The 27,215-nt window shown below is 42.4% G+C and overlaps 1 long non-coding RNA gene across 4 annotated transcripts; it reads left to right on the forward strand.

Moving 5' to 3' along the window:
- The first annotated feature begins 120 nt into the window (after window positions 1-120).
- LOC142468001 (uncharacterized) lies at window positions 121-27,215 on the forward strand. Of its 4 annotated transcripts, XR_012788558.1 has the most exons (6): window positions 121-135; window positions 6,187-6,423; window positions 7,879-7,967; window positions 12,911-13,066; window positions 17,414-17,533; window positions 26,898-27,215. It is a non-coding gene; the product is annotated as an uncharacterized LOC142468001 (long non-coding RNA). The 4 variants fall into 4 exon arrangements; XR_012788559.1 differs by lacking the exon at window positions 7,879-7,967; XR_012788557.1 differs by lacking the exons at window positions 121-135; window positions 6,187-6,423; window positions 7,879-7,967 and adding an exon at window positions 10,842-10,924.

The raw sequence follows: 27,215 nt of genomic DNA on the forward strand, positions 1-27,215 counted from the left end.
AGACCTGATTGCAGTAAAGAGGACTGGGCTTTATAAGGCAGAACTTAGAAGAATAGTGATACAGAGCACAGACTCAGAGACTCAAGATGAAAGCAGCTGTAATCTTGCTCGTGCTGGGTGCATTCCTCATACATGGTGAGTATAGCAGCTTTGTATAATAGGGATGCAATTATTTGGAGCAATATATTACAATACAACCATCAACTTGAGTGTGTACGCTGGGTCTGTATCTCCAAGCTGTATACGCTTTGTAAGGCTAAGGCTGGCGCTGAGTGTGCTCATTCTTGGAGAGCACTGCAAGCATGAGTGCCGGGTGTCTGGCTTGTATGCGCGCACGGGGAAGGGGGGGCATTGCGGGTAGTTGAGCGCGCAGCTAAGTATAGATTTTTTGGTTTACTTACGCACCGATCGCGGCTGAGCGTGTGTGCACGCGCATGAGTGCCGCGCTCACCACGTGAGCGGGGACTTACATATATCTATATATGTAATTCCCCGCTGCAAGTGCCCCCCGCTCAGCGCTAGCGGGGACTTAGCCTAAAGCTCCAAGGGGAGAAGTTATAGGGAGCTGTTAACGGAGGAGATGTGCCGTTGTCAGGGGTTATTGGAGCTGTTGGGTTAGGGGTTATAAGCAGTTATTTTAGGGAGTGCTTGGGAAAAAGGTGCCAGGTGCAACATTATAACGGAATACATCAGTTTGCATCTGCAGTTAACCTTTCTCTTAGCATTAGGTACCGGATATCTGCCAGTCTATGGTGGCATTAACCTCTGCGCTTTATATATATATATATATATATATATATATATATATATATATATATATATATATATATATAAGACACACAGATGAAAAGAACAAAGACAATCCCCTTAGTAGCACTCTAGATTACACCTAAACTAATCTATAAAATAAAGATGGTTAAAAAGAAACAGATGCTCCGCCAATTCAGAAAAAATGAACAAGATTTTATTGATTAAACAACAAGACACACTAACTTAAAAACATAAAAATACTAAAGACAGCCTATGAAAATATATATGTATCAAAAATATAAAGAGAGGACTACTAATCAAACACTATCAGTATTACAAAAAGAAAAGAAAAAAAAACTAAAATGTGTCTAAATAAAGTTTAAATAATGACAACAAAGTAGTTTAGTCTAACATAATAGGCAATACAAAATATATTCCCACTGACATATGCATGAAAGAATAATAAATGATTGCGTTGGAAAAAGTATATAGTCAATGACCCAGTATATAGCCAGGAAAAATTAGTATGATACCAAAAACAGAGGGGAAAAAAAGAGATAAAGCAACCAGGGAAAAATAATATAACAATAATAATAGTTATACCCTGAACAGCATTTCCCCAAAATGAAATCAATGAGAACTGATGCAGCAAATAAAGAAAAATATGACTAATAAAGACATATTAGCAAACAGAGTCATACATATTGAAAACACCACAAAGCGCAGCACTGCAAGGACAGGTAATGCCCAAACAGTAAGGAGGGTAATACTCAGCTGCAGCTAGATTGTGTAGAGTTTGTGTCCATATTGATTGTACAGGATGTGTTTCCAAAGTCTGCTTATAACAGGAACAAAAAATAAAGTCCAAAATGCTGCATCAGATCCATCATAAGTCCCTCAGAATAGAAGATTACATAAAGGCTGTAGTAAAGTAAACACTCAACATGTTTCACCCGTCGGTGGGCTTTTTCCTGGAGTGGTAAAATTTAAAGTGAAGGCGTGCAGTGTTTTATAGATGGTAAAGTAATTAGTTCCAGCTTTGTTCTTATTTTCCTGTCCAATTAAAGCTACCTGCTCAATTGAGCTGCGTCACGCACACCAGTGCAAGCAATATTGTAATCATTTCAGGCAGAGCTTCAAATTAAGCCCATATATTTGCACTGGTGTGTATGAAAATAACAACTTCACAGCACAAAAAGTGACAGCTTGCAAGTATATAGATAGCTATGGTTTTGTAACAAACATCTCTCCCCAAAAAGACCGTGGTGCAGCTACAGACATAAAAATCAGCAGCACCGTTTTTCTTTTGCATCTCTGGAAATGCAAACAGCATCATTTTGCACAAAATCAGGAATAAAATGCAGCATGAAGTAGTTTAAAGTATATTAATACAACTTTAAAGATCTAGTTTTATCCAGTTACTACTAGTCATCATTGTAATTATACCAATAATACCAAACTAACAATATTATTCTCTGACATAGTCTGAAAACATAGACACACTTTAGCAATCGAAGCATAAATACAGAAACCAAAAAAAAATCTGTGTAGATGGTATTTCCATCAATACTATGGTTCTGTAGCAAGGATTATGCTGAAGCAGACGTCATGGGTGATGTATTAAATGACGTCACTAGCAGATCATATCAGAGACTGGTGCAATGGGAGGTATCAATTCATTTTCCAAAGCATTTTATAGTCCAAGCAAAAATACAGAAACCAAGGAATCTGTATAGGAGATGTTTCCATAGATGCTGTGATTCTGACGCAAGGGTTATGCTGAAGCAGACGTCTGAGGAAATTCTATTCCAAAGGTAAAGACACCTCCATACATTTGGAAGGAGATGATGGATGGAATATGATGGAACGTCAACTTATTTCTGATATGAATACCGAATTTGTAGGAGCGTGATCTGAGTGGAGCCAGTGAGCACTTTTTAAAGCCCTCACGTTTTCGTGCCAAAATTGCCCATGACAGCAGTTCCAATCAGTATACAGCTTGTGAATACACACATCATTCAAACACTGAAAGAGGCTGCAAAAAAACCTGCAACTTAAGAGAAAACGATTACAACTTGATACTAACTTATAACACACTTACATAGCAAAGTCGTATCACCAAGCAATGAATGATGAAATTAATATGTAACAGAGACAGCATAGAAAGCTACAAGATTACTTTTATATTAAAATGGATTTTGCTAGCAATAAGTCCAAGCGCCTTGCAAATGCTGCAACAATTTTTGCAATTAATAATGAAATTGTAGACTTCACACAACATCCCAGCGTTGTCCCAGGTCAGGATCAGGTGAAAGAACTAACAACACTGATGAGCAAAATGCTCCGTATTTGGTGGAATAAAACAGCCCTCTGTAGTATTTAGAACACAAGATGATTCCCAGAGGACTTACAGACCTTTCCATCTTTACTTTCTCTGATCCTGGTCTTAAGGAACGTTGGGAAAATGCTCTTAATATGTGTTCATTTGAGCTAATCAATACTTTGATTGCTAATGATGAGGCAACACTGGTTGAAACTACATTACTTATTGAGACCTTACAGAAAGACATGGAAGCTACTTGTATGGATAAGAGTGGTTTTGATAAGATAGAAGCAGAGCTTGATAAATATGAGACAGAAATTAAATCTATGAAAAGGAACATGTGACTAATCGGATTACAAACTTGGAAAAGTTTAAAATTGGCGTCATTCTAAATTTAGTGTGTGTAAACAGAGGAAAGACAAAGAAGCACGCGATCGCGCCACGTTTGTGGTGAGCTATTGCGTTACAGTGTAACAGCGCGGGTTATCATTTGCGCCGACACATCATTGTGATACTTTTGAATGGATCAAAGACATTCAGCTTTTCTGTAGAAAACTTCTACTTCATAAACATTATCTGAAAACAGCCTCCGATGGGGGAATTATGGATACCGACGTTACAGAATCTATGTCATTATCTATACCTAGCTCTCAAGAACAGGAGCAAGATAATACAGTGATTGATGAGCTTGAACCTGAAGCCCATATTAGGCCTCGTTCTACTTTCTGTCCCCCCATTCAAGCATGTTCTCAGATTGAGGTGTTCTCCCATATGGTAACTAATGCTATTGCTAAACCATCTGATAAAATAGGACCTAGTAATATCTCTAGGTCAGAATAGACAGCTATTAATGAATTAAAAGCTATTACATCTATTGTAATCAAGCCCTCTGATAAAGGGGCAATATTGTCCCCCGGATTTGGTGGGTGAAGACATCTAAAGGTAAGTAAAAAAATAGAATGCATGTTATTTTTCTTTTACAGGTTTTTATTTTTATTGTGATTTAATTTTTTTGGGATGCCCATTCATTGCCACTGTATTTATGTATGTCTCTATGGATATACATACATACAGGGTACGACCAATGGTTGTTTTTGCAAATGCCTGTTTTGATGTATTTTAAATGTATTTTGCTTCTTTGTTTAGAAATGTTTTGGCAATTTAATTTGTATTTTTATTTAGTAAGATGTAATTTTAAGTGGTGTTTTAAATAGTTTATTTCAGTGAGGATTGTTGCTTTTTAATAGTGGCTTCTTTTTGGTAGTTAGATTTTGTCGAACGATGTTTACTTTGAGCTTTCATTTATTTATTAATGGTTTGGTTTTGGTGTTTTAATTGTTAATTGTGGTATTTGTTTTGGATTGGATTAATTGATTGGTGGCACAGTAATTTAGTTCTTTTACTTCTTGATTTGTTTTTATTTTCTGATTGTTTGGGTGGCATTGGATCTTGTTTGTTATTGTTTATTTTAGTTTGACCATTGACTGGCATAGTGTTAAATGATGCACATATTATATGGGCATCATGTACCCACTGTGCCATTCAACTGTTTTATTGCCATTTGTTATTTATTTAATTGGGTAAGTGGTGTGTTTTATTTTGCTATGTGGTGTCTTTTTATGATTTGTGCTGTATTTGATTTTGATACATGCTGTGTTTGATTTTGATATTGTGAAGATTGAGATAAAGTGTGTGGCTCAGTCTATATGAAGACAGACTATCACCACCTCCATTTTGGCGCAGCAGCCATTTTGAGTGTTTGCTTGTGTATATATGTACTTGTTTATTTGTGTATGTTTGATATGTTGCAGAGCATCGCTTCTGCGGTAGACTAAGCCCTTGTATAATTCCTACTATTCACGAAATTGAAATAATTGCATTTGTAAGAGTTTTTCCCGCAAAGTCATATATTGCTGACCTTAGTTTCTCTTATCTGGTAGCTGCACCCAAAGGGCTAAGAGGTTTACTCCTTAAAGTCAGGCGGTTAAGAGGTCCACAGTGGGGTGGAATATATAGGATAAGATATAGTTCACGAAATATATTTATGTATGAATAAGGAATTTTATATAAGTCATCATATTGTTTTTAACTCTAAGCCAGCCCCGGAAGGGGTGTATTACTCATTTTGAAATGTATAAAAATGTGATACCAAGCAATATGTTGTCAGAGGCATAAGTTCATTTTTGAATTCTCTCTCAGTTGTACCTTGGTGCAGATAAACTCACGTTAATACTTTGAACCCTTGACCCATTGATATTATTTCTACGCTTTCACAATATGTGCTGTGTTTGATTTTGATTTGTAATGTTTTTATTTGGGTCTGTTTTTTTAACCCTTCACCATTTCTTGGTATATTGGTAAATCATGCCCATACTATATGGGCATGATGTACCCACTGTACCAATGAATGGGTGAAGGGTTGGGGTAGTTGACTGGGGAGGGTAGTATACCTCTTGCGTTGATAGTGGCAGAGGGTTGGTTAACCCCTTAATTACTTTCACGGTTATTAACTGCTAAGGTGATTAAGGGGCATAGGGACATTAGAATGTATTTTGCTATGTATGCTTTCTGGCAACGGAGGACATGGACCTGCAGTAAGATGACGATGATGCCCTTCAGATTGCCTGGGGTAAGTAGAACTGTTTTTATTTACTTTATTTATGCTTCATGGATAATGTTGTGTTTAATAATGGGCAAATAATCTATTATCCATATCTGGACAATAGTTATTTTTCCATTACTGTACTGTATGTATTTTGGTGGGAGTTGTGTGGGGAGAGGGTGGGGAATATATTGATTTAAATGTAGGTCATGTTTTATTTAAATACAGGATTGGTACCGTAGGCCAGTGGGGACAACCCGAGGACACCTGGATGCCCACGGGGACCACCTGAGGACCCACAGGGACACCCACGGGGAAGAACCGGGGACCCCCACCCTGCTGCCTTCCTATTGGCTCTTGCTCCTTTTTATACCCAGTCAGAAAACTGCTTGTTGCTGAGCATAAACTATTGTTTATATACCGTGCTTGCTGCATTATGAGTATTGACTATTGCTGTGCCTTTCCTGATCTTCATTGTGACCTCGGCTCATACCTTGACATCTCTCTTCAGTATCCCTGGACCACGGCTATCTTCTGGACTCCCACTCTCTCCTCGTCCAAGGCTATGGATTACGACTACCATTCTCTCTCCAACCCCGGACAACTGCAAATATCACAAACAACGCAAGCTCTCCGACCCTGACCCAGCTACATGACCCTGACTCTGCAATCCAGACTTGGCCCCGTTGTTGTAGGGTGGCAGTTATACACATTCCCACCTCAGCCCCACGGTCTAGTCCATTTTGTGGTGAGCATACGTTACAACATTCAACTCGGGTTCAATCACCTGCCCTGTTGGAGATATATTATATAAGATGTCATGTTTATAGGAATGTCAGTTATTTACTTTATAGATTAATGTCTCATAACCTTACATTCAGTGATGAATCCTTCTATCACAGTTGTGAGCGCAGCCTTCTCAGGGGCAAACCAGGGGCCCCAAGAAATGCAGACGAGTTTGTGAGTATCAGGGAATCGTTATTGCGAGTGCACAGAGAGATGACACATTAGCAAGCGGCTTCAGCGTTATCCGGGTGGAGGGGGTAATACCAACCCCAGTATCTATAGCCTTGGTAATAGAAGCTAAGGCGGAACTGCCCTATTACAATCTAAATCTCTACATATACTTTATTTGAGCTTGGTTAGCATAAAATCCCTCCCTCCCATATATTTGTTTTTACCAAAGTTAAGTTGTAATCTCCTTAGGAAGCACATGATATTCTGAAATAGTTTCAGAGCAAACCTTGCCCACTCATACATTCTATCATACAGAAATGGTACAATAACAAAGTGTGTCAGGGTACTGATAAATTGTATCGCTATAATTCTGGGCGTAAAGCCACAGACACAGCCTTGGAACTTCTATTGTCAGCGAAACTCATCTTAACCAACAAACACTTATCACATGTCCACATTAAAAAGAAGAGACAAATGGATGACCAATAACCCCAGACCCTCTTTCTTCTGTATAGCCCCCCTGGCCATAACTCTTTCACACAGGGTTTTCAGACAGTACATGACTAAGTTACCGCAATATATAGGTCATCCTTAGTTCTTATCTTATTGTGACCATCACAGAAATGTTATATCTCTTTATATGTACGTTTGCACAGGGCCTTACAAATTATGCGGCTCTTTAACGTTCCCGTTCGTTTCGATATTTTTGTGCTGCACCTTACCTCCTATTAAGAAATCTGTACTTACCGTGGAAATATTCCTTACTTTGAGGACCCACCTATTCTCTAATCCTGACTCAAGGCAAAAGAGGTGCAATTCTGGAGGAAATCATTGCACAATTCTGTATGTTTCACAGGATTTAAATCCGGTTAAAATCAATGGGATTTCTTCCTGACACATTTAGTGAAGATTTTAGGACCCAAAATGTGCACCAATTTGCCCGGATACATAGATCTCACTGTAATTAAGTCTCCCAGTTGAGAAACTGTATTGGAACAATAAAAAAACACTTGTTTATCAATGTATGGAATGGGATATTGGAAGCAATAGTATTGTTTTGTTTTCTTGTCTAATGGGAGATTTTAATAAATGACCCCTTAAAGTCTGACTTACTGTATGCTCATGTTGTTCTCAATAGCAATAACCACGGTAATTAATATATTAGAAAATCTGTGACATTCTGCAACATAACAATCACAATTACTTGCATTAAACAAATTGCATTACAAATATTTCCCTTCCCTAGGTATAAGTGGACATTTACCTACAGCAAGACCACTGCCCAACTTATTCACTGGAGACTACTTATCAATGTCTCCAGGCTGCAAAACATGGGTAAGACCAGTGCAATAAAGCACCACCATATACCGCCTGTCCCATGTACGGAGATACTGTTTTCTTTAACCTTTTTGGTTATTACACATGTTGGCAGTGTATAGTGTTCACCAACACTACTTCCATATACTGTACATGCTGTATCTGGGATAACATATAAACAAACATAACACCATTTGTAACTAAGAAAGGACACATTGTCACTTTTACGTCATGTCCATTTTAACATGAACCCCTATAATGTTATGCCAGCTGTATTACACAGTTTTTCAGCACAGCCTGAGGTAAAGTGAAGAGCCAGTAAACTACTCACAGACAGCTTTTCAACCTTTTGGGTCACCACAGTGAGGCTGGTTATACTGGCTTTGCAATGTGAAGTTGGAATAGGTTTCAACCACACATTATGTAAATCAGCGGTGCGCAAACTGGGTGGCACGCCCCCCAGGGGGCGCAAGATTAACTGTGAGGGGCGCGGGATTTACAGAGGCCCCACGTGCCTCCCGAAGGCACTTAAATTAAGTGCCAACTGTGAGGGGCGCGGGATTTACAGAGGCCCCACGTGCCTCCCGAAGGCACTTAAATTAAGTGCCAGGGAAGCGGCGAAGACCTCTGTAAACCATACATACCGTGGCTCAGCCGCCATCTTGAGACGCGTCGCCATAGTAACGCGGCTTCAAATGACGCCACGGGGTGATGTGACGTTGTGTTGCTATGGCAACGTGACGTCATGATGCCCAGATGCTGGGGACCACGGTAAGGAGGAGGGAGGGGGCGCACGGAGAGCATGACAGCCGGCAGGGGGGCACAGGGACAAAAAATTGCGCTCCCCTGAAGTAAGTTATGGGGGGTGGGGTGGTAAAAAGGTGACAAAAACCCTCCACAGAATAACATACAGCAAATAAACATATCACCTGCGTTGACTGCCGCTTAAAACCCTGTGAAATATACAGTATTGTGCAATTGTTTTCCCCCAGATTTGCACCATGTAACATGTTCTTTGTGTCTCTTTCTAGAGATTACTCCAACATAACAGTACTCAGCATATACAGTACTTAGCACATAAAAAGAAACGTTTATTCTGAAGATAAAACTCACAAAAATTGTACAAGATGGCGGTAACGTTCAAATAAATGATATCTTCAAAGATGGGTGAATATTATTCTGTTCCTGAGTTGAATCCTTCTGTTTGATCATGGTCTCATGATGTTAAACCTGGTTCAATCTCTCTCCTGGTGTTAACCTATCTCTCTTCTTTCTCAGTGTAATCCCTCTCCCATCCCTCTGGGTGTAATCCTTGTCTCTTTTACTACCAGTTACATCCATCAGTATTTATTCAAACAATATCCCTTAGTCAGCCCTTGCTTCTACTAATTATATTTAAGTAATAATCCCCGAAGAACAGGGCATTACTGGCCAATAATGCCATGTTCTGAAGTAGAAGATGAGAAGGCTGAGGGGCTGGAGAGAGAGGTTTAGGGGGGGAAGAGATGTGTAAGGAGGAGAGAGGTGAAGGAGGGGGGGAAGAGGGAAGTGGTGGGGGGAGAGAGAGAGGGGTGAGGGGGAGAGAGAGGTGAGGGGGGAAAGAAGTGAGGGGGGGAGACAGGTGAGGGGGGGAGAGAGAGGTGAGGGGGGAGAGAGAGAGAGGTGAGGGGGGAGAGAGAGGTGAGGGGGGAGAGAGAGGAGAGAGGTGAGGGGGGAGAGAGAGGTGAGGGGGGAGAGAGAGGTGAGGGGGGAGAGAGAGAGGTGAGGGTGAGAGAGAGGTGAGGGGGGAGAGAGAGAGGTGAGGGGGGAGAAAAGGGGTAAGGGGGAGAATTGGGGGGAATGGAGGGGGAGAGATGGATGGAGGGGGGATGTAGGACAGAAGTGGGGGGACTGTGATATTAACTACAACTAAATAAAAAGAAATACAAATTACCTTACAGTAGCACAGGCAATAGATGTGGTGAGAAATATTACTTTGTTGCAAGCAACAAAGTTACCAGTTGGGACACGGCAGCTTCTGACAGCACTATCTGCTGTGAGAGAGGGGGAGTGAGGGGGGAGAGGCTGCTTGTTCAGTGTGATCAGTGAGGAGAGCAGGCTGCTGCAGTTCAGATTTAAACTTGCCGTTTTTTTTCTCAGCGCGAGCCCCTGCATCTCTGCTTTGAGGTGAGTTGGCAAGTTATCAAAATTCCCGGGCATTACTGAATAAATAATGCCTGGAATTCTGACCAATCAGAGGGCAGGGATTTCAGTAATGCCCGGAATTTTACTGCTTTAGCCTGTTATACCAGATAAGTTCCTTCAGCTCAAAACTGATGTCATATCTGATAATGAACTCCCAACCCTCCATACAAGGGAATAACCAAATATGGCGTGTCTTCTGGAAAGATCTTAGAACTCCTGTTAATCCAAACTGATACCATAGCCTCCTACGATTGCATCAGCTTTAACCACAGTTTTCGGTAGTCACTCAGCTGTCACTCACAGGGCCCCCTTTGTTCAGACAACCCAACAGAGCTGTAATCCCATTATAACCTCCAATTCTACCCTAAAATGACTGAATCTACAGATATTAACTAACCACCATTAGCATAATATCAAATTGTATATGTGTGATATATCTGTATATAAAAGAATCGGTCCAAATTATAGTATCCTGTGTGGTATCCTGTTTTTATACCCCCGATTCAAACCTAATCTTTAATATATAAAATCGAAAGGATAGTGCTAGATGCGGCGAATCTGATTGGACCCTGTGTCAAGCGCGACTCTCATTGGCCAAGAGGTATGCTCCACTGTGACACACACATAGACACACACAGACATTGGTCCCTGTGTCCGCCCGCCCATAGTCAGCCTCCCACATGACTCTCATTGGCCAAAAGGTACAGTGACATCACTGACACACGCCTACTTCACTATCACACAGTCTCACTGACACACCATACCCCCAGAGAACCCCTGCGGAGTCCTTGGTAAGTTTCATCCATCTCACACTGTCACCCCTGTCTACACACACTCACTGTCACCCCTGTGTACACACACACACATACACACACACGCACTCACTGTCACCCCTGTGTACACACACACACACACACACTCACTGTCACCCCTGTGTACATACACACACACACACCTGAGACCATGTTTCTTCACCTAATATTACATAAGATCCATATTAGATGAATGTTACATCTCTTAAAGGGATGAGTTGGAATCTACATTTTACAATATTAAGTGGCTGCTGTGAGTATCTCCTCACTAACTGTCATTTCATGCCTACTATCATTTTGGCTCCGCCCCTTGTTGATATCAGATCAAAGAGATCAGAAGTTTCTCAGTCAGTGTACAGTTGGCCTACATTTATTACTCATGTATTGTAGTTGTGGTTTTGTTTTTATATCTTTGTTCCAACTGGAAATACTAACAATTATACTTTTTATTTTGAACAACATCAATTTATTTTATCTATTTACATTCCGGGCAACGCCGGGTCTCTGAGCTAGTTACAATATAATAATGTAACTGAACTGGAATTCTTACACACCACTTTTGTCTCGAGTCAGGATTAGACAGTAGGTGGGTACTCAAAGTCTGTGAGCAGGTTATTGGCTCTGCACTTCTTTAACCCAGGCTGTGCTGAAAAGCTGTGTAAGGCTTGTTATATAGTGTGTGTGACTGTGCGCGCGTGCCAGTGCGAATGCACATGCCGCATGCTTTATGTGTGTATGCTGTGAGCTGAGAAGTTACTGTGTGTTTGTGTGTATGTATGTGTGTGTGTGTGTGTGTAAGTATGTGTAATTTATTATTTATGAAAAAAAAACACATTGGTAAAAATAAAATATTTATTAACATTGTACACACACGCATGCATGCACACACACACACACACACACACACACACACACACACACACACACACACGCACACACGCACACACGCACACATGCATACACGCATACACGCATACACACACACACACACACACACACACACACACACACACACACACACACACACACACACACACACACACACGCATACACGCATACACACACATGCATACATATACACACACTCAGACACACATGCATACATATACACACATGCATACATATACACACACGCACATGCATACACACATACATACATTTCAGCACCGGTAGTGGCGCAAAATCATTCTATTCCCCATCTTCCCCGCTGTCAGCCAGTTGCGCGCTCACTGCCATGCGCCTGCGGCCCATGTATAGAAGGGCGGACTAACCTCAGCCAATTATAAGTGCCTTGTGCACAGCGTAGCGCACGCGGCCACTATAACAGCCCTAATGCGGCAGGTATAAGTTTATAGGGATCGATGTTATAATGGACATGAAGCAAAAGGTGACACTGTGCTCATTTGCATACCATTTCCCAGAATCCCTGGCTCCAGTGGAAGCACTGTTTGCTAAGAGATAATGGGGATAAACAGGGTTGCAGACCTGTATGAGACATGAGAATGCACCACAAGTGGTATTTATATTTAATTTAAGGAAGTCTAATTGTGATGTTAAAGAATATTCTATATGGTTGCATTGATTGAGTGCAAAGTAGCTGCTTAAACCTAACCAAGGAAAGAATGCACCAGAAAGTATTATTTATTCAGTTATTGATCAGCAGCAAAATGTGTTAGGTCCCAGAGAAATGCGTTTACATTAAAATTTCCCAAATTTGTGGCCATAATAAAACATGGAAAATAAATACACTTTTTACAAAATGCAATGTTTTTATTAGCATTAATACAATATAATACATTTGTACTGTAAGTGGAAACACATCAACAAGTGTGTATCTAGTTAAGCTAATCTTTGCAAAACATTTAGCCACAGGCAGTACCAACAGATAAAGGATAACTAAATAGCAAATGACTGGAAAGTACATAATTTGTTGATCTATTGAGCCATCCCATGTACTGTAACCAGTGAACTTCCCAGCCAATGAAGAGACCTGATTGCAGTAAAGAGGACTGGGCTTTATAAGGCAGAACTTGGAAGAATAGTGATACAGAGCACAGACTCGGAGACTCAAGATGAAAGCAGCTGTTATCTTGCTCGTGCTGGGTGCATTCCTCATACATGGTGAGTATAGCAGCTTTGTATAATAGGGATGCAATTATTTGGAGCAATATATTACAATAGTTACTGTAGAGCTTCCATAAGAATGATAACCAATGGGAATTCATTTTTTATTAGTTAGAATAGTTGAAACTATCCTCAGATCATTATTGTTTCATATTCCTTTGAATAATTAGACATTTCAGATGACATTTCAGAACATTTGATAGCTTTACACTAGCAAACTATATAAATAGCTGGAGAGACCATGTATTAGAAATATATAAAAATATTATGGTGGATAAAGTGACAAAAACCATCAACTTGAGTATGTGCGCTGGGTCTGTATCTCCATGCTTTCTAAGACTAAGGCTCACAGGGGAGAAGTTATAGGGAGCTGATAGGGAAGGAGATGTGCCGTAGTCCGTGGTTATTGGAGCTGTTGGGTTAGGGGTTATAGGAGTTATTTTAGGGAGTGCTTGGGAATAAGTTGCAAAGTGCAACATTATAACGGAATACATCAGTTTGCATCTGCAGTTAACCTTTCTCTTAGCATTAGATACTGGATATCTGCCAGTCTATGGTGGCATTAACTATATATATATGTTATATATATATATATATATATATATGCAAATATAACTGTATGCTCATCTGCATGTCTCAGGCAGGTCTGCAACCCTGCCTTTCCCCATTATCACCCAGCATACAGCACTTCCACTGCAGCAAGGGATTCTGGGAAATGACATGCAAATGAGTTTTTATATATATATATATATATATATATATATATATATATATATATATATATATAAAATATAATAAAATATAATAATAATAATAATATAATAATAATATAATAAAATATAATATAATATAATATAATATAATATAATATAACGATACCGTTCTGCGGCTAACGAAATGCTTTTAATTGTGCGAGCTTTTGATATACACTGATCTCTTCCGGTGATGTTACATTGAATAAAGCAGGCAAGGGTTTACTCAAAAACAGTGCATCTTGGAATGTGAATAGAGCCCATCCCTCCCCCTGTGTAGTGTGCGATTTATGACTTGAGGTGTAAAATAGTCCCTGACTGTGAAGGATGTAAGTGTGTGTAAGTATGTAAATCTAAATAAAGAGCCCACAGTGTATACAGCGCTTTACAAATGGTGTGGGTAGGTGTGGAAATGTGAGACGCTGTTGCATTAATAAAAGTGTGTGTAGATACTAAGTGTTCCCTATTAGTCTATAGGGATGGAATTACGTGTGTGTGTGTTTTATATATATATATACACCTGATATTCACTAGAAATATATATATATATATATCCTTTGTATCCCCCTGAGGAAGGTCCCATTCTGTAGGACCGAAACGTTGGGTTTCTGGATGTATTTTTGCTTTCACTAATACACATTGATTTTCAACATTGAGTGCTGTCTCTTGTTTACCTATCCTTGGAACGGTAAAGTATAACTATATATATATATATATATATATAAATATTTCTAGTGAATATCAGGTATATATATATATACATATATATATCTAGTGAATATCAGGTGAGCGAAAATATCTATGCAGCCCGAATGCTGGTTTTAACACAAAATGATATCAGCTGCAGCTGGCGCACTTTAGAAATGTAGCAATATTTAAGTAGAGTAGATCTGACAAAAGAGGGTTAATAGGACTATATAGCTGTGAAGAGGGTGAGATTTATATCTCTACTTGTGCACAATTAGATAGATACAATATATCAATGTTTGAACCACTTGCAACCTTGTGCCAGATAAAACATTAACACAATTGCTATAAAGTTGGAAATAAATCACAATGTCTCTATGCTTATACGTTATATAATAGAAAGTTTAAACTTTGATTTGCGGAACACATTGTGAATATCCAAAAGGGTTTTATGCAACATAATTTATCAAGACACTTCAAAGTTAAATGTCTTGGCATAGATGTGTTACGACACAATTGGAGGGGTGGAGACTTGGAAACTTTATGGATTCATAAATTAAAATATTTGGTTCCATTAGAAACAATGTAGATATTGATTTGGGGGCCTTTCTTGTTAAATAATATAAGCCCCATTCAGAATGAGTAATGTCTCATTGCAGATTTGTTTGCCTTCTCCTGTTCTATTATGTTTTTGTTCTCTAAATATTTTCTGTTTTCTCTATTCTAATTATCATCAAATACAATATAGTTTTTATTCTTTTTAAGAAATATAGTATTAAGATATAATATATCTAATTCCTCATTTAGCCTTTTAGAATGTGCTTAGATTCGTGATTTTTTATAAATTTTTATTAATAGTCTACTAATCAAAAGTGTTTTAAATGTATACAGTATCATATAACTGTTTAAGTATATGGATTAACAACAGATGTTTTCCCTAATGAGTTTATGCCATAGATATCTCTATTGGTAGAAATCCACAAACCAGAAATGGAGGTTGGCATTTTCAATTAACCCATTGTGGCATAAACAAAGGTATAAATACCAAAAGGTGCATTTAAGAAATGTTACCCCTGATGAAGTCTTGTTTAAAGACGAAACGCGTAGAGTTAATAGATTGTCACCTACTTTCTATATGTCCCTTATTGTATGTCCATATGCAATAATAAAGCTTTTTGATAATATATCAGCTGGTGTGTGCTTATTTTGTCATCTATTGGAGAAGCCTATGCATACCAAGGAAGGCAAATTGATTTGGTTAAGTGGAGAGTCCTATGTGGATCTTGGAGTACAACACAGTACACACTAGTATCTGCACACCTGCTTTTGCACATGGTCAGGAGAGCAGACCAGAGCAGAGCAGCCAACGGAGTTCCCACCGGTGAGAAATCAGAGGCTCTGAGTATCTGCACGCTGGTTATGGTGAAGTAACAGGAGAGCTAATCAGCACATCTGACGGAGGCATGCAGGAGAAAGAGGCAAGTCCTAAGCAACACAGCACTAAAGCATGCGGTGCCTAGCAAGGGGAGAACCGGCTGAGCATTGTAAGATCATTTGGTGGATCGGACGAACAACTGGGGTAACCATGTGGAGCCCTATACAGAGGTTTGTGGCTGTGGGGTGAGAGGACGACTTGGCTATAAGCAAATGCGCTGCAATGCCAAATTGAACAGGCACAATATATAAACTACGTGAAACCCAGTGATTTAGAGTGGCGCTTTAACACAGTGCAGGTGGTCTAAAAAAATTATAAATATAAGTGGTGAAACTGAAAAAACTCTCAACCTTCCAGGGAATATACACTGATTCCCTCACAAAACGTATGGATCCAGGGGGAGGGAAGGGAGCAGGATCGTCAGGAACACCCAGAAAGAAACATATAAATACAGATCATGGTGTGGTATGAAAATACATATGAGTCAGAAATCCGGAAATACTTGGCTCTTATGAATAACCTACTTACAAGATGTAAGATTTAAACCAGCGTTTGTATAGGTGAAGATGAATATACTGGCTCTTCTATTTGGGATCGCAGACTGCAGCAGACTGGTAGTTTAAATGGTATGCCTGCTGGGACCTTCACTTTCACAGTACAGCAATCGCATTCGTTCAGAGAAGAGAGTCTCTTCTCTGAACGAATGCGATTGCTGTACTGTGAAAGTGAAGGTCCCAGCAGGCATACCATTTAAACTACCAGTCTGCTGCAGTCTGCGATCCCAAATAGAAGAGCCAGTATATTCATCTTCACCTATACAAACGCTGGTTTAAATCTTACATCTTGTAAGTAGGTTATTCATAAGAGCCAAGTATTTCCGGATTTCTGACTCATATGTATTTTCATACCACACCATGATCTGTATTTATATGTTTCTTTCTGGGTGTTCCTGACGATCCTGCTCCCTTCCCTCCCCCTGGATCCATACAATATATAAACTGGCAGCGTGAAGGTCCCATTACCCACCTTAACCCCTTCATATCCAGCAAAGAGATTTCAGCCAACTCCCATTTGAACTGTCCACGTATAAGCATAGAGACATTGCGATTTATTTCCAACTTTACAGCAAATGTGTTAATGTTTTATCTGGCACAAGGTTGCAAGTGGTTCAAACATTGATATATTGCATCTATCTAATTGTACACAAGTTGAGATATAACTCTCACCCTCTTCACAGCTATATAGTGATATTAACCCTCTATTGACCGATCTATTTAATATTGCTACATTTCTAAAGTGCGCCGGGTGCAACTGATATCATCTATATCTATACCTCAAAAGTGTACAGGTTTGATTCTGGCCAAAATGCTCAATGTAATGGAGCAACTGTTACTATCTCAATACATTTCCTATTTGAGCTTTCAGTTAATACTGTGTTCTCTCAGGATTCATGTGATGTTTTATTTGCAGCGGATGCATTGCAGTGTCATAGGACCACCTGCTTGAAAGAAGGCGAATGCAAACACACGATTATCACCTGCAATTCAGGTTTCAATCATTGCTATAATACGGTGAAGACATACAACATCTGTAAGTTACTTGAAATAACATGTGATCCTAAAATACTGTCATTGTTTATCAACAACCAATCCATATGTGTCGAAGAACCTTTAAATCATGTATAACCAGCAGAAAGAAAGAGGCAGAGGTAACACTTTATAAAGCATTAAAGAAATCTCACCTGCTGGAAGCCTCATCTCCAACATACTGAATTCAGATGTACCAAATGAAGGCATCATATAGGGTGAAGGATTTACTTTTGTGCCCAGTCCCCCCTGGGTCCTCTTCATCCCCTTACCTTCCGCTGTTGCTGCGTCCAGCAGCGGAGGATGGGGAGAGTGCGGGGAGGGCTGCGGGCAGTTGCGGCGGGTGACCGATTTGCCGGAGGCTCCCCGGAGGCTCCCTATGCAGGTCGTTGCCATCTTCAGTGTAGCCACGCATGCTCGAGATGGTGCACATGCACAGAAGAGCCCGGCGGCAATTTTTGTACTCTGGTGCATGCGCAATAGCCCAATAGTTGTGGTGGCCATGTTGGTTCACCCAGCGCATGCGCAGAGGCTCATCAATAGCGGCGGCCATTACACAAAACGCTCTGCAGAGGAACTACAAGCCCCATAGTGCATAAGTTACATGGCGCAAACCAGCTAATAGGGCTGCAGCAATTCCCCTGCTCAGGGATTATATACCTTTGGCGTGCTGCGAGCCACACCAGTCAGAAGAGGGAGCTGGATCAAGCAGGTAATGCCTCAGAGCCAGTGGCTCTGAGACAAGGCCTAGTATATCCCCCATTAGGCCCCAGCTAGGCCCCAACTCACAGTAGCTTGTGGTTGCTTCAGGGAAGGCCCTTTAGATAGGGACACTTCCTCACTTACTGTCTAGTGTCAGGGACGACGCACAGTGATTGCAGCCTGTGGTCTGGGACCAGGCCACCTCGGTTTAAGAGACTCTATATGGTGATATTATCTACGCCAAAATTCACCCCACGAGAAACAGACACCATTGCGGATGACAACGGTGGATCAGACGGATCCCCTTTGCTAATCTGCATTTCCCGGGTGCTAGAGCTCCAGGTAGGTACCCAACTATGTGCACCAACACTTCACGGGATAGCTTATCTCCAACACTTTTGTGTGGGCCCTGACATTATGGGAGAAGGACATCAGTGTATTGGTGCCAAGCACCCTATATACTTTGGGGACACTCATTGGTGGTACAGGGTTTGGCCTATTATACTGTGTGGTAAAGGGTACTGTTATAGTGTGTTCAGAAAAGGTTGTTAGTATATACTTGAGTGTATGTATTATTGGTATTGTTCCTCTAAGGGGCTTATCCCACCAAGTTGGTATCCCTTGCAGATGGAAGCGCTGTCACTAGACTAATCAGGTACACCCCAGGCTCCCAGCGGCAGAGGTTCAGGCCTCCTGTGAGCCACAGGTAATGCACCACACACTGTAGCCGCCATATCTCCCATAGAGTGGGGGCAAGTGTGCAATATTTGGAGGCACTGCTGAGATGTCAGACCTGGGTTGCCCTACTCAGCAGTTAAAATTAGTTAGATTTACCCACTAATATACCCGGCCTGTCACCTCCCATGGCCGCGTTCACTCCGTGGCCCTCCTCAGCGGTCCCCTATGATGCTGAAGCGTCCACCTCGTCCTACACCCCTGGGAGATGGATGGCCACAAGTACACCAGTCTGGGCAGATGTACCCGTGCCTAGGCTAACCTTTACCCTGAGTTGCAACTGAGACATCTACCACTAGCCGGTACCTGAGGAGCCTCGTCAAAATGCCTAGCCAAGACCCCAACTACCAGAGTAGCCTGTCAACTGGTGGCTCCACCAGGAGTATAACTCTACCTCAACTAGTAGAAGCCATAATGCAGTCAGCTCACAGTCACCAGTACCGTCGACTAAAAACCTTCTCCGGATTCAACCCACACCACTGGGCGAAGAAACTTACAACGAATGGCATGACCACGCGGAACAAATACTGCCCGGTGGACATGCTCTGACACAATAAAAAGGCAACGGATCATCGAGTGCCTGCAGCCCCCGGCCGCCAACATTGTGCGATTACATCGTGAATGCCACACCAACGCGGAAGCTCAAGATCTGATATGAGCCTTGACCAGGACTTATGGCAAAAAGGACAACCCAGTAGCTCTATTGGCCCATTTCCATGCCCTCGAACAGAAAGAAAATGAGGAATTGTCTGAGTACCTCCAGCAGTTGCAGCTAGCCTTGTGGACCCTGCTCCATAAAGGGGTCATCCAGATGCCAGACCTGGACGACTACAGGACCAAACAATTCCTGCACGGATCTTCATTCAACCATCCCCTAGTGGCCAGCATAAGCTGCAATCTATCTAAGTAGAACCCTCCCATTATGAGAACCTCATGGACCGAATCAAAGATCAGGAGGTTAGCCTCCAGTTTCAGAACCCCGGCCAAACTCATGACTCATCTAGAGGAGACCGACCTACGGCTCACTCCAAGGAGTCTTGAAGGGAAGACTCCCACAAGGAAAAGGCCAAGAAGGCCCTCCAAGCCGAAGACTATCCTTCTATCGAGGTACATACTAAAAAGCCCCGCACCTCCTGGATGAGTATCCCCTACTTACAGGGCTGAGTACGACCTCAGTGGCGTCATCTGCTTCCACTGTGGCCAGAAGGGTCACTTATCATGGAACTGTCCGAAAAAAAAACCTCGAATCTCCAACCCTAAAGCCATGACGTGCAATGTCCAGTTAGCATAACCAGCTTCCCCGCCATCAGAAAATGCCCCCGTGCCAAAACCCGATGAAACCTCTACATCCTTACCGTCGCGTAGAATCTGCTGCCTTAATCTGAGTCCTCTTGGATAGAATATACGCATCAACTTTGCTGGACTCTGGGTCCCAGATGACCATTGCATACCGGCAATTTTATGATCAACGTCTTTAATATCTGCCCTTGCAGTCGGCCGACAAGATAAAGGTGTGTGGGACACAGCAATGAGGATTACCCCATTGACAGGGTAGTGCAGGTTCGGCTGGAAATTCCCCGGCTGAACACCGGCAAGTCCCACACCATGGATGTTGAGGCTCTAATATGCCCTGAGCCTTGGGAATTCCCGAAGTTCCCCCATTATAATGGGGACCAATACCGAAGTACATACTGATGTCCTCCAAACTAGAAATCACCAGCCACAGATGGCTGGCAGCCCTTTCAAACTACCAGTTCACACTGAAGTACAAACCGGGGCCCCTGAACATTGGAGCTGATGCTCTATCCAGAAGACCGGGACTGGATGCTACCCCAGATAATGACCTCTGGGAGGATATCCCTGGACCAGGGTTGCGAGCTATGTGATCAACTGTGGCTATCGTGGAAGATAAAGTGGCCTTCTCAGAACTGAGGGTCGTGGATTTCTTGGGATGCCAATCCAAGGCTATTCCTGCCGCCTACTGTAAACCAGAGGGAATTAACATCACCCCTGACAAGATCATTGCGTGGAAGGATCTAGTACAATATCAAATATGGGATCCAGTGGCTGTCATCATCTGCCAGGCCGCCCAACAAAACAAGCCAGAAATTCTAAAACATGCCCCCAGTGACACGGTCGCAATACTAATGCGAGAGGTAGGCAAATTCAAAATTGACAATTGTCTACTTTATAGGGTGGTGCAGTACCATAACCACCCGGATAGAAGGCAACTTGTTCTACCAAGGAACCTACAACACATGGTTCTGCGATCTCTACATAATGACAATTTCCATCTTGGAGTAGACAAAACCTTCGGTCTGATATGAGACCGGTTCTTCTGGCCACGCATGAGTCAGTAGAATGCCACTGCCGCTGATGTTCACAGTGCATCTAACAAAAGACCCTACCTACCAGAGTCGCCCCAATGGCTCATCTGAAGAGCTCCGGTCCCTCGGACCTCGTATGCATGGGTTTTCTGTGTATTGAACCAGATGCCCGAGGCATCGGTAATGTACTAGTGATTACAGATCACTACACTCGGTACGCCCAAGCCTTCCCAACCAAAGACCAGAAGCCATTACTGTGGCCAAAATATTATGGGAGAGGTACTTTATTCATTATTGACTGCCCAATCACCTGCACTCTGATCAAGCCCGGGACTTCGAAAGTAACCTCATCAAGGAGTTGCTTAGATTGTTAAATATCACCAAGTCCCAAACGACTCCTTAGCATCCGGAGGGAGATTCTCTGCCGGAGAGTTTTAACTGGATTCTCCGCGACATGCTCTGCACCCTGAAAGGCTCACAGAAACCGAGTGCAGTAAACATGTTGAATCCTTAGTGCACGCCTATAACTGCACCTGCCACAAATCCGCGGGATTCACATCCTACTTTCTGATGTTCAGGCAAGAAGCACAGCTGCCAGAGGATATACATCTGGGTATCTATCGATGGGGTACCCAACATTACGCATTTCAAGTACGTACTGCGGCTTTAAGACAGCCTACAATGAGCTTACCAATTAGCAGAGGAAGCATCTGCTCATCAGAACACCGAAAAGAAATGGCGCTATGACCATAAAGTCCGCCATCGAGAAATTCGTCCTGGAGACAGCATTCCCCTCCGTAATCTAGGGATTCCCGGTAAATACAAGCTGGCCGACCGCTGGTGCGATGAGGTCTATGAAGTCGAATCACAGATGCCGGGCCTCCCGGTCTACCGCATAAAAGACGTGGATGGCCGGGTAAAGGTCTGGTACTGCTAACATCTCCTGCCTATTCTGCAATTGGGAGATGACGATCCAGAAATAGAGGCTACACCATTGGCCGGTGAGCCAGAGAGAGCTGAGGGAAATCCAGAGACAATAACCGAAACACTCGAGGATCTGATGGAAGGACCCACTAGTAGTGCGGAACAAAATCAAGAGGCAATTCCCAAAGGAGCGCCAGGTAATGGGCCCCGTCCAAAGACACCTACTCCGGTGGCTCCAAAAAGCCCTCCTCTGGACCCCAGAAGTCCTTCTTTCATACCTCATATAGACATTACAGAGACACTAGTACCCCCAATGAGAGAGGCTGAGTCTCAAGAGTACGGACACTTCTCCCCAGAGGGAGTCGAAGAAGGTATTCGCCAAAGCCAGCATGTTAGGTACACTCCAATCCGTGTAGCCTATAATTCATTTGGGACACCCCACTATGAGGCTCAGCAGTGGTCTCGCAGCAAGATCAAATCTGTGATTGTGATTGTCACGGTGGACTAGAACTTATCAACACTTTATATTTTTGTGATTCTCGATTGAACACGACAAGGAGGCAAAATAAATTGTCATTTATTTCCTTGATAGACAAACACACGACAGCTTCAGAATACACTTAATATAACACTTACTGGGATGGGGAAACAAAATAAAATGTATTTTGCCAGAAAGCGCAAGAAATGCAGTTTCTCATTTAAAGTCCGTTTGGCTAGATCTCAAGTTGCCTATCTAATAACTCCGCCAAATAAAAGAATTTCGTAGACGTTCATAAGAATTCGTCTGGGAGTCACCAGGGGTAACGAATTCCGGAGTTTGGGGTAAATCTTTGGTTGTGTTGTTATTAACCCCTTGCGTCCTGGAACCGCTACCGCTATATGCGAACAGAATCCTGTGCAAAGCTTGGTTACGTCATGAATCACACTGGGGATAGCTCGGCGGGCAGTTTTATAGGGTTCACAGACCTATCTGTAACATGCCTGCCCAATCCCCTCTGTGGGAACACTTAACTCACCAATCTCCGATTTGCCTGTAGTTTGCAAAACCAGGCAAAAAGGCTTTCCTATTTGCACTGTGCATGTGTTGGCTTGATAACCATGCGACTTAGCATACCTGGGGTACACCCTTTTCCTGGCGACCCTTGGTCTGGGGTTTGGCTCCAAGGTGTGAAGGGCTCATGCTGAGTACCGGTATCTAGCACTCAGCAACATCCTGGCCACTTTCACACTTTGGATCTCTGAGTCTTTTCATTCTGGGCACTTCACTGGGCTTACAGTCTCCCACTGAACAGAGGGTCTTTGAAGTGTAGGAAGGAAAATACCCTCAGCTCATTTACCCTTGGTATATTTACATGCCATAGGATTTCTCCCGGGCTCATAGAAAAAACTGTTCCTGCCTGTACATTTGAAAACTTAAAGTATCATATACTTTATTAAAACATCATGTTCTGGGGGTGTCACAACTGTAATTTGTATATATGTGTGAGCTGTTTATTTATTGTGACTTGCACACCAAAAATTAGAGTGCTATCAATCTGCGTTCCCGAGTTAGCCCGCTTAATTGAAAGGCTTGCTCATGGGAATCCAAGTTCACCTACTTCTCACGTCAATTGACCGACTTCCCACGGCAATAGACTTTCTGCCTTTCAAGTTACGGGAGCTAACAAGGCACAGATACATTTTATCTGTAAACCACTTCAACCCTAACCGCAAGCCACTTATTCAATTGACTTGTGGTTACAGAGTCGAATGCTTGGAAATGGATACCCATACTTCAAACAGACCTCCCAGCGCCAGCCACGCTTATTCAATCAGCGCCGGCTTCGGCACTCACAACGCCATCTTGTGCCTAAAAACATTATAGCACACTTTGTATTTATTTGTATTACTACAGGCAGGGAGAAGCCTGCAAAATGGTGATAAAAAGGCTGGGACAGGGGCAAATACATTAGGGTCATGCATATACTTTTAACCCCTTCACTCCCAATATGAGTTGGGGTTAATCAGTCGGGTATAATACCTTTATTAAGGGCCTGATTAACCCCACTCTTGCCACAGTGATGTTCACATAAATGTACAATCTCATGTAAAGCCATTTGCAATGTGTTAAGTTGTATATACATGTTAAGCATTTTTATTATATAACTTCTGTTGTGGTTATGGTTACGTTGTTCCCAAGCGGGGACATTGGTCTTTTCACAGGGGGAGAATGTGGTCCGGTCCCCCCTGGGTCCCTTTTCATCCCCTTACCTTCAGCTGCAGCTGTGTCCCACAGCGGAGGATGGGGAGAGTGTGGGGAGGGCTGCGGGCAGTTGCAGCCGGCGATCGAATTGTCGGGGGCTCTCAGTGACTCCCTTTGCAGGGCGCCGTCATCTTCCGTGCAGCTGCGCATGCGTGAGATAGTGCACATGCACAGAAGAGCCCTGCGGCCATGTTTGTACTCTGGTGCATGCGCAATGGCCCAATAGTTGCGGCGACCATGTTGGTTTACACAGCGCAAGTGCAGAGGCTCATCAATAGCGGCGGCCATTACACAAAATGCTCTGCAGGGGAACTACAAGCACCATAGTGCATAGGGCTATAAGTCCTATGGCGCGAAACAGCCAAAAGGGCTGCTGCAATTGCCTTGCTCAGGGAATAGATACTTTTGGCTCACTGCGAGCCACACTAGTCAGAAGAGGGAGCTGGATCAAGCAGGTAGTATCTAAGAGCCAGTGGCCCTGAATCACAGTAGCTTGAAGTTGCTTCAGGGAAGGCCCCTTAGGCTTCGTCCATGGATATTGCTTGTGGGCGGAGGCGCGCTGAGGCTGAGGGAAAGCGGGTGCTTTCCCTGGCCTTAGACAGTGCGCCGTCCGGGGGCATGTCGGCAGGCGTGCTAGTGACGTCACAGAGCTGGTTCGCCCTCATTGGGCGAACCGCTCGCATGACCGGCCCTGTGCTCCGGCAAGCACGAAAATGTAAAATTTTCCTAAGACCTACGCTTCCGCGCGCTTGTGGTAGCGTAGGTGAGCCCCTACTAAACCGCTCTCATTGCGGCTGTAGGGGCTCGGTGCTGAGCGTAAGCGCGCCTCAGCGAGCCCCCGCCCGCAAGCACTATCCATGGACGCGGCCTTAGATAGGGACGCTTCCTCACTTACTGTCTACTGTCAGGGACACAGTGAAGCCACCGCACAGTGATTACGGCCTGTGGTCTGGGACCAGGTCACCCCTGTTGTAAGAGATTCTGTATGGTGATATTATCCACGCCAGAATTAACCCCAAGCGGAGGCAGCCGACAACGTTGGATCAGACGGATCCCCTTTGTTAACATGCATTACCTGGGTGCTGGAGCCCCGGGCAGGTACCCAACTAAGTGCACGAATACTTCACAGGATAGCATTATCTCCAACCCTTTTGGGTGGGCCTTGACATTGTGGGAGAAGGACATCAGTGTATTGGTGCCAAGCACCCTATTTACTTTGGGGAAACTCATTGATGGTACTGGGTTGGGCCTATTATACTGTGTGGTACAGGGTACTGCTATACTGTGTTCAGTAAAGGTAATTAGTATTTACTTGAGTGTGTGTATTATTGGTATTATTCCTGTAAGGGGCTTATTCCACCAAGTTGGGATCCCTTGCATGTGGAGGCACTGTCACCAGACAAATCAGGTAAATACCCCAGGCTCCCAGCAGCAGAATTTCAGGTCTCCTGTGAGCCACAGGTAACGCACCACTTACTGTAGCCGCCATATCTCTCATCGGGTGGGGGAAAGTGCACTACACTTTTAATACCGCAATCCATTCATAAGTAAAATTTTAGTTTTTACCTGTAGTTGAATAAAACTGTAGGGGTCCCTCGGTAAATACTAAAATTAAAGATACCGAAGCTTTGGGGTCAATCAAAAGTAATTGTCGTGCCATCGCCAGATGATGCTGTGTCTACTTATTGACCGCTGGAGTGAAGCTGACCACAGTGGTAATATGGTTTCCGTATGAATAAGTACTGTTCTCTTGTCTGGGAGATTCAAAAACATTTTTTTGAGCTACCCAGAGCTAGGAGTAGTCATGTTCCACTCAGAGAAAGTGTTGCAGTTTTTCTGATATGTTGCCATCTCTGTAGAATTCTTTCTATGATCAGGAAGATGGAATAGTCTATGTTACTCCTTACCCTTGAATGTTAATCTCATTGTTTCTGTATTGCATGATTACAGACTCGGATTTACACTGGACCCACAACAATACAATATAAGCCTTATTTTCTATGCTGTGCTATTCCATAAGATACCTTCTGCTGCTGGTACATAACTTACGACCTGTTCACTTGAATGGGACGTTATTGAGTTATTTACTAAAGTCTCCTGGGTGGAAATCTGTGCAAAGTATTGCTCCAGATTTTTAAAAGGAAAAGCTCGCACAGCTTTTATAGGATACAATTTTTTTAATGAAAATAATGATAATAAAACAGAAAGGCTGTGTTTTTTGCATTGGTTTTGCCCAACCGTTGGCAGCCGGGACACTTTAGTAAATAGACCACTATGTGTCTTCCAACGCGGGAAGGTTCCTCACGGCATAACAACGTTTAGTAAATATGTGAATTATTTGAAAGATGAGAACCCCCAAATTAAATTACTCCCATCTCTGTTATAATGTTATTTTGTTATACTATACCTGTCAATAAATGAAATCTTTTTTATTCTAGTTTTTACCAAACGGGGATGCACTACTGAGTCATTATGCTGGCGTATGATGAACCTGTTTCCTTCAACTCGATGCTGCACAAGTGATCTCTGTAACTGTGACAAAAACAGTAACAATACCTGCTGAAGACATTCTTATAATAACATGCATCTGACAAAAAGTGAAAAGGCCAACTGCTACAGTATATCATTTCCAATCCAGATTGGAAAATGGGCAAACAATGTTGGCCAAGTGATTCCTATCTGCTGTCACATTTTGAAATCTAAATTTCATTGCTTTAAAAAAGAAACTCAATAAATCTAAATTACTGTTATATTTA

Source organism: Ascaphus truei, chromosome 17, assembly GCF_040206685.1.
Source record: "Ascaphus truei isolate aAscTru1 chromosome 17, aAscTru1.hap1, whole genome shotgun sequence".
NCBI classification, from domain to species: Eukaryota; Metazoa; Chordata; class Amphibia; order Anura; family Ascaphidae; genus Ascaphus; species Ascaphus truei.